Source organism: Aotus nancymaae, unplaced genomic scaffold, assembly GCF_030222135.1.
Source record: "Aotus nancymaae isolate 86718 unplaced genomic scaffold, 86718_ANA_hifiasm-v0.15.2.pri h1tg000006l, whole genome shotgun sequence".
In the NCBI taxonomy this organism is placed as follows: Eukaryota; Metazoa; Chordata; class Mammalia; order Primates; family Aotidae; genus Aotus; species Aotus nancymaae.
In genome coordinates, this window is record NW_026988417.1 from 63,204,254 (window position 1) to 63,213,848 (window position 9,595).

Here is a 9,595-nt window from a genome sequence, read left to right on the forward strand (position 1 = left end):
GGCTTGGAAAATTTTCTCTCATTTAATCTCAAATGTAAATAATTTCCAAACAGTGTATTAAAACACAGTAACACTAGGATTACAATATCTAGTTATAATTTGGTTGTTATTGTTACTGTGTTAGCTTTATTACTTCCTCAGGAAACTAGGTATTGAACATTTTTAGATGAGACAATATTATTTTAAAACTTAGTTATATTTTAATTCAATGATCATGAAAATTGTATCAGACAACATTGGATATTATTTAGATTTTAATGGAAATAGTTTTAGAAATTATAATATCCAGTACTGAATAAAAATGATGTTATTTTACTAAGATTATTTTAAACCTGTTAATGAAGACTATATGTTGCTAACAAAATCTACGTAAACTTTTAATGTATTTACATCTTTATTTTAAGTTATAAATAGCACTAGCTCTCACCTGAAAAAATCTTTCTTGATAAATATCAAAAAAAAAAAAAAAAACCCTAGTGCTTGGAGAATAACCACAGACTTTTCTAATAAACATATTGTGTGTGTTCATCTTGGTTTTGGATATATATATTTAGATGAACTTTATTATTTTGGCATCAACAAAATTATTAAATTTCTAATCATTTGGATCCATCACGCTTATTCTGCGCTGCCAACCATCATCCACATGAGGGCAGCACATCCTAAAGCTCGGTAACCTACTTGAAGACAAAAGAAGTCCTGAGTGAGCTCTAGCTTTAACCTAAGGCCTAACATTGAGCAACTGTCAAAGGATGCACATTTTTATATTATAGTTTTGAAAGTGCTTTTACACATAGTTTCATGTTGAGCCCTAGCAAAAGTTCTCTGATCTTTATTTTACAGATGAAGAAATCAAAAGCAGTAAAGTTGAGAATTTCCTGGCAATTGGAAACTAGAATTATATTCAATTTTCACCAATTACATATTTCTTATTCACTTCCCTATTAACCACAAAATAGTAGTTAAAAAAAAAAGCATGGACAGAAACTTAAGCAAGTTGACTCCACTGTCATTAATTAGAGATGCTACATACACAGAAAGTAATTTCAAGTGGGAAAATGAAACCTAAAGACTATTCCAAAAAAATAAAAATCTTCAGGAAAGAAATTTCAGTGTCAGTTTTAGATTTGTGTAAAATCCTAGCTAACTAGAGGCTTTACAGATTGCACTTTTCCATTTAGTTCCCTTAAAGAACAGACAAGAAATATTCTTGTCTAGAAAGAAAGACAAGAATTCTAGTATTCTAGTTAGAAAGAAATATTAGTTTTAATTATTATAGATACGTAATAGTTGCACATATTTATAGGGGACATGTTATTTTGGATGCAAGTATAAAGTGTATAATAATCAAATAAGGATAATTGAGTCATCCATCACCTCTAGCATTTATGTTTTCTTGTGTTGGCAAAATTTCAGTTCCACTCTTTTAATTCTTTTAGAATATACAATAACTTACTGTTTACTATGGTCATCTTATTGATCTACCAAATACTGGATATCATTCATTCTAACTTTATTTTTGTAGCCATTAACGACGCCCTTTTATATCCCCCATTCTCACTACCCTTTCCACCCTCTGGTGACCGACCTTCTACTCTACATCTCCATGAGTTAATTTTTGTTTTTAGCTCCAACATGGGAGGGAAAACATGCAGTAGTTTTCCTTCTGTGCTTGGCTTATTTAATTTAACCTAATTGGAGGACATTCCAGATCTATCCGTGTTGTTGCAAATGACAGGATTTCATTATTTTTATGGCTGAATAATAAGTCGTTGTGTATTATGTACCAGAATGTTCTTATCCATTTGAGCTCCTTATAGATTCTGCTTAGCAATGCCTTGTCAGATGGGCACTTGGCAGATATTTTCTCCGATGTTATAGGCTGTTTCTTCACTTTGTTGATTGTTTTCTTCTCTGTACAGAAGCTTTTCAGGTTGATGTAATTTCTTTGTCCATTTTTGCTTTGGTTGCCTGCTTTGTTTGAGGTCTTACTCAAGAAATCTTTGACCAGAAGACTATCCTAGAGTGTTTCCTCAATGTTTTTTTTTCTACAGTAGTTTCATAGCTTGAGGCATTACATTTAAATACTTAATCCATCTTTATTTAATTTTTGTATATGGTGAGAGATAGGAGTCCAGTTTCATTTTTCTGCAATATAGATACCCAGTTTTTCAAGCACCATTCATTGAAAAGGCTGTCAATTCTACAATGTACATACTTGGCATACATTGTCTGTGTAATCTCTTGATAGTTCCTCTTACTGTGCAGAAGTCCTTTAATTTAATTATGTCCCACATGTCAATTTTTTGTTTTTGTTGCAATTGCTTTTGGAGACCCAGCCAAAAATATTTTAGCTAGCCCTTGACAAGGAATTATATTCTAGGTTTTTTCAAATATTTTTATAGTTTCAGATCTTCCATTTAAATCTTTAATCCATCTTGAGTTAATTTTGAAATATGAAGGGTGAAATATAAGGGTCCAATTTCATTCTTCTGCATGTGGCTAATCAGCTATACCAGCACTATTTAAAGAATAGGGAGTTATTTACCTATGTGCCTGTTTTTGTCTGCCTTTGTCTAAAATCAGATGGTTGCAGGCTTGTGGCTTTATTAGTGAGTTTTCTTTTCTACTCCACTGGTCTATGTGTCTGTTTTTATAAATATACCATGCCATTCTGATTACTGTTGCCTTGTAATATAGTTTGAAGTTGGATAGTATGGTGCCTCTGGCTTAGTTCTTTGGTTTAGAATTACCTTGGTTATTCCCACTCTTTTTTTTTTTTTTTTTGGTTTCATATGAATTTTACAATAATTTTTTCTAATTATGTGAAGAATGATTTTGATAGTTTTATAAAAATATCATTGAAAATTGTAAATTGTATCACTGTAAATTGCATTGAGTGGTGTGGCCATTTTGATATTTATTCTTTCAACTCATGAGCATGGAATGTTTTACATTTATCTCTGTCATCTCTAATATCTTTCATCAGTGTTTTGTAATTTTTCTTGTAGACCATTTTCCTTTGGCTATTGTAAATGGTATTGTGTTGTTGATTTTGTTCTTAACCTGGAGGTTATTGGTATCTAGAAATTACTTATTTTTGTACATTGATTTCATATCTTGAATCTTTACTAAAGTCATTTATCAATTTTGAGCATTTTATGGAGATTTTAGAGTTTTCTAGGTATGGAAAAATATCGAAGCAAAGAGTAATAGTTTGAATTATTCTTTTCCTGTTTTGATGTCTTTAATTATTTTATCTTGCTTGATTGTTCTGGCTAGGACTTTCAGCACTATGTTGAATAGGAATGGTGAGAGTGATCATTCTTGTCTTATTCCAGTCCTCAAGGGGAATGATTACAGCTTTAACCATTCAGTTGTGGTGGGCTGTGGGTTTGTTATAAATGGATCTTATTATTTTGATACATGTTCCTTCAATGCCTATTAGCTGAGGTTTTTACAATGAAGGAATGTTGGGTTTTATCAAAGGTTTTTCCTGTGTCTATTGATATGATCATATGGATTTTGCCTTTAATTCTTTTTATGGAGTGAATCATATTTATTGATTTGCATATGGTGAACCAACCTTGCACCCCAAGAATAAAACCTACTTGATCAATGTAAATTAACTTTTTTATGTGCTGCTGAATTCAGTTTGCTAGTATTTTGTTGAGGATTGTTGCTTCCGTGTTCATCAGGGATATTGGCATGAAGTTTTCTTTTTTCATTGTCTTTATGAGAAATTTTGGTATCATAGTGACACTGGCTTTACAGAATGAATTAGGAAACCATCACTCCTCAATATTTTTGGAATTTTAGTAGGATTGGTACCAGTTTTTCTTTGTACATGTGGTAGAATTTAGCTGTGAGTCCATCTGGTCCAAGGCATTTATGGTTAATAGGTTTTTGTTACAGATTCAATTTCAGAGCTTGATACTTATCTATTCAGGATTTCAACCTCCTCCTAATTCAATCCTGGGAGAGTCTGTGTTTCCACAAAAGTATCCTTTTACTGCAGATTTTCTAATTTGTGTGCATAGAGTTGTACATAGTATTTTCTGAGTATCTTTTCTATTTCTGTGGGATCAGTTGTTATGTCATCTATGATATTTCTGAATGTGTTTATTTTGATATTCTCTTTTTTAAATTAATCTAGTCAGTAGTCTATTAATCTTGTTGATTGTTTCAAATAACCAACACTTAGTTGTATTGATATTTTGTATAGATTTTTATGTCTCAAATTTTTCAGTTCTTCTCCAACTTTTATCATTTCTCCTGCTAGCTTTGGGGCAAATTTGTTCTTTTTTTTTCTTTTCTATTTCTTTAGATGCAGAGTTAGATTGTTTATTTGAGATTTTTCTAACTTCTGGATGAAGATGTTTAGCACTATAAACTTTCTTCTTAACACTGATTTTGCTAAAACAGAGTTTTGAGGGAAGTAGTGTCTTTATTTTTATTAATTTCAAAGAATTTTTTAAATTTTTTTCTGAATTTCGTTGTTCATCCAAGAGTCATTCAGGAGCAAGTTGTTTAACTTCTATGTATTTGTTTAGTCTTAAGAGCTATTTTTGTTATTTGATATGTTTTGGCTCCGTGTCCCCACCCAAATCTCATCTTGAATTATAATCCCCATCTGCTGAGGGTGGGACCTGGTGGAAGGTGATTCGATCATGGGGGTAGTTTCCCACATGCTGTTCTTGTGATAATGAGTGAGTTCTCACAAGATCTGATGGTTTAAAGCATTTGGCAGTCCCAGACCCTCTCTCTCTCTCTCTCTCTCTCTCTCTCTCTCTCTCTCTCTCTGCCTTCCCTGTGAAAAAGGTCCTTGCTTTTCCTTCGCCTTCTGCCATGATTGTAAATCTTGGAGGTTTAATGGAATCACAGTTCCACATGACTGGGGAGGCCCCACAATCATGGCGGATGGCAAATGAGGAGCAAAGTCTTGTCTTACATGGCAGCAGGCAAGAAAGTGTGTGAAGGGGAACTCCCCCTTTATAAAACCATCAGATATCATGAGACTTATTCCCTATCATGATAACAGCATAAGGACCAGCCTCCATGATTCAATTACCTCCCACTGTATACTTTCCACAACATGTGGGAATTATGTGAGCTACATGTCAAGATGACATTTGAGTGAGGACACAGCCAAACCATATCAATGACTAAGCATATAGTCAACCTTAGCATATATTCTATGTGCATATGAGAAGAATGTATATTCTGAGATTGTGGGAGAGAGTGTTAAATTATTCAAGTATCAAGTTTAAGTTCAGAGTGTCTTTGTTAGTTTTCTGCCTTGACGATCTCTCTAATGTTGTCAGTGGGGGTGTTGAAGTCTCCCACTGTTATTTAGTGCTTGTCTAAGTCTTTTTACAGGCCAATAAAACTTATTTTAGAAATGTGGGTGCTCCAATGTTGAGTGCATATAGACTGGATAGTTAAATTTTCTTGGATTGTACTGATTATTATGTAATAGTCATCTTTGTCCTTTATTGTTAAAGTCTGTTTTATTTGACATAAGAATAGTGGCTCCTACTCTTTTTGTTTCCCATTTGCATGGTAGATCTTTCTCCACATTTTTAGTTTGAACCTGTGGCTATTGTTACATGTGAGATGGGTTTTCTGAAGATAGCATATGGTTGGGTCTTACCTTTTTATCCAGCTTGACATTCCATGTCTTTAGTGGGGTGGTTAGCTCATTTACATTTAAGGTTAGTATTGATATATGAGATTTTGATTTTGTCATCATATTGTTAACTGGTTGTTACATAGACTTGATTGTGTAGTTGCTTTGCTTAAGAGTATTTTTGTGGTAACAGGTGTTGGTCTTTTGATTCCCTGTTTAGTACTCTCTTAAGGAACTCTTTTGTAAGGCTGGTCAAGTTGATATGAATTTCCTCAGCATTTGCTTGTCTGAGAAGGATTTTATTACTCTTTCACTTATGAAGATTAGTTTGCTGGGATATGACATTCTTGGTTGGAATTTCTTTCTTTAAGGATGCTGAAAATATGCCCCCAATCTCTTATGGCTTGTACAATTTCTGCTGAGAAGTCAGCTACTGGCCTAATGAGGGTCAGTTTGCATGTAATATGACTCTATTGTGTTTACCTTGGCGCATCTGATGGCTATGTGTGTTAGGGATGCTGAAACTGTTTAGTATCTAGCCAGAGTTTTCTATGCTTTTGAATTTGCATGTCAACCTCTAGTGAAGTTAAGAAACTTTTCACCACTGGAATATTCTCAAATAAATGTTCCATGCTGCTTTTTCTCTCCTTCTCTGTCAAGAATGCCAATGAGTTGTAGATTTGGTATCTTTACTTAATCCCCTATTTCTCTGAGGTTTTGTTGATTTATAAAATTCTTTTAAATTCATTTTTGTCTGACTAAGTTGACTTAAATAACTCACCTTTGAGATCTGAGATTCTTTCCTTAGCTTGGTCTATTCTGCTATTAATAATTTTATTGTATTATGAAATTACTGGAAATTTTTCAGCTCTAGAAGTTTAGTTTTGCTCCTTCATAAAATGACTTTTTTTCTTTAGCTTTTGAATCATTTTACTGAATTTCTCAGATTGCTTGGATTAGGTTTCAACTTTCTTCTGAATCTTGATGAGCTTTCTTGCCATCCAGATTGTAAATTCTACTTCTATCATTTCAGTCATTGCAGACTACTTAAGAACCACTGCTAGGAAGCTGTTGGACTTCAATTGGAGGAAAGGGGACCTTCTGGTCTATTGAATTGCCAACAGTTTTGTGCTGATTATTTCTCAGCTGAGAGGGTTGGTGTCCCTTTAACTGTGATATAAGTTGAGTAGAATCAATTGGCTTCATTTCTAGATGTTTTCAAAGGTCCAAGGCTAAGTACCAGGTTTTTACTTGTAGTTGAATTATTGCCCTTGGTTTCACATCGGGGGTATATTAGTAAAATATCTTTGATGTTATACTTTGGGCTGTAATTCAGAAAATGGTGCTTAAGAGTAATGGGCAGTAGATAAGTTCTTACTTAGCCACATGGCCCACTTTGGATTTCCTTGCATTTGTAGTCATGTGCTGTGGTGCAGTGGGGAGAGAGGTGGCCCCTCCACCAGGTCTGCTCCTGGGCCTTAGGGGAGCCCTCTCCAATCACTGGTACCACACCCATATTTCTTTTATTAGGTGTTCCAGGCCACAGGGCTCACTCACACTTACCAGGCTGGCTCTTTTAATGGAAGCACACCCAACTCCTGCTCCAGTCCACAAACACAAGCATCTCACCTTTCTCAATACTCTGAGAGTGTGAGCTATGCTTCTGCTCAAATCATGGCCACATATCTCAGCTCAGTGCTTCCAAGCTGCATGCCACATCCATGGGGTTCCAGATCAGTTTATGGCTCTGTCCTTTGGAGATAAAGAGCATCTTGTCAGCTCCAAAGTCAATTGGAAAAGTGGGATCCCTTGTAGTTAGAATTACAATAGTCTTATATTTCCTTCACTTACTCATTTTCCAGGAGCTGTTTAGAACTGGGAACTAGCGCTAGCATTTGGGTACCCCACACAGGATTGCCAGTTTTCTTCTTTAGTTTAAGCGTTTGCAACGTGTCTTCATTTACTTTCAGCATTTTCTCTATGAAGACCTTTTCAAGTTATGTTTGTTTACTCAAGAGTTTGTTCTCTCTGTGGGAGTGGCTCTTCCTGGCTGCACCTAACTGGCCAGTTTCACATTTCTTATTTCCTACACCTTTAATAAGATCTGTCTTTCAAATCTCTAATTGTATTTGTTTATTTTTAAATTTTACACATTCTTGATTTCACCCTAGTTCTATTTTCCATAAGTTTTATGACTATATTATACTTAGTAATTGAATAAATGAACTATTTAACTTAAAATACTTAATTAATTAGCTCCCCCATATAGAAAATGGAGCCAATAATGTTCCTTATAATATGTTTAATGAAGGAGGTGAAAAGATCTCTACAAGAAGAACTCCACTGCTGAAATAAATAAAAGATGACACAAATAAATGAAAAACATTTTATGCTTATAAATTGGAAGAATCAATACTATTAAAGTATAGTACCCAAAGAAATTTACAGATTTAATGCTATTTTTATCAAACTACCATGTCATTTTTCACAGAATTGGAAAAAACTATCTAAAATTCACATGGAACCAAAAAGGACCTGAATACACAAAGTAATCCTAGATAAAAAGAACAAAGCTGAAGATACCACACTATCTGACATCAAAATACACTGTAAGGCTACAGTAACCGAAACAGCATTGTACTGGTGTAAAAACAGACACATAGAACAATGGAGCAGAATAGAGAGCCCAGAAGTAATGTCACACATATACAACCACCTGGTCTTTGACAAGTTCAATAATAACAAGCAATCAAGAATGAACTCCCTAGTCAGTAAGTGGCGCTGGGAAAACTGGCTAGCCATATGTAAAATATTAAAATTGGACCACTATCTTTCACCATATACAATAATTAACTCAAGATGAATTAAACACTTAAAGGTAAGAACTAAAACTATAAAAAATCTTAGAAGAAAACCTAGGAAATACAATTCTGGAAATTAGCCTTGACAACAAACATAACTAAATTGGTAAAGCAATTGCAAAAACTCTGAAATTTACAAATAGGAGCAATTAAACTAAAGAGCTTCTGCACAGCAAAAGAAATTATCAACAGAGTACATAGACAACCTACAGAATGGGAAAAAATATATGTAGACTATGCATTTTATAAGTCTAATATCCAGAATATAAAAGGAACTTAAACAATTCAATGAGCAAAACAGAAATAACCTCTTTAAAAATAGGAAAAGGACATGAATAGACACTTCTGAAAAGAAGACATACATGCAGCTAACAAATATATTTAAAAATGCTCAATATCCCTAATTATTTCATTTATTTTTTCTTTTTTGAGACAGAGTCTCGCTTTGATGCCCAGGCTAAAGTGCAGTGGCATGATCATGGCTCACTGAAACCTTAAATTCCAGGGCTCAAGTTTTCCCTTCACCTTGGCTTTCTGAGTAGCTGGGACTGCAGGCATGCACCACCACACCTGGCTACTTTAAAGATTTTTTTGTACAGATTAGGTCTCACTATGTTGTCAGGGCTGAACAGCACTAATTATTAGACAAATGCAAATCAAAACCACAAGATACCATCTCACAGCAATCAGAGCAATTGCTATTAAAAAGACAAAAAATAACAGATGCTGGTAGAATGTGGAGAAAACGGAATACTTATACTGTTGTTGGGATTTTAAATCAGCTCAGCCACCGTGGAAAGCTGTGTGGAAGCTTTTTAAATAACAGAGCAGAACTACCATTTGACATAGTAATCTACATACTCAAAGGAAAATGAATCATTTCACCAAAAAGACATATGTATTCATATGTATACTGCAGCACTATTCACACTAGCATGGAATCAATGTAGATACCCATCATAGTGGACTGAATAAAGAAAATGTGGTAAAAGGAATGTTTTAAGAATAAATAAAATGATACAAGATCAGCTCGGTGCTTGGAACTTATAAATTGTTCAATGGTAGTTATTACTGTTATACTATGATTTTAATTGTCTTTTTTGGG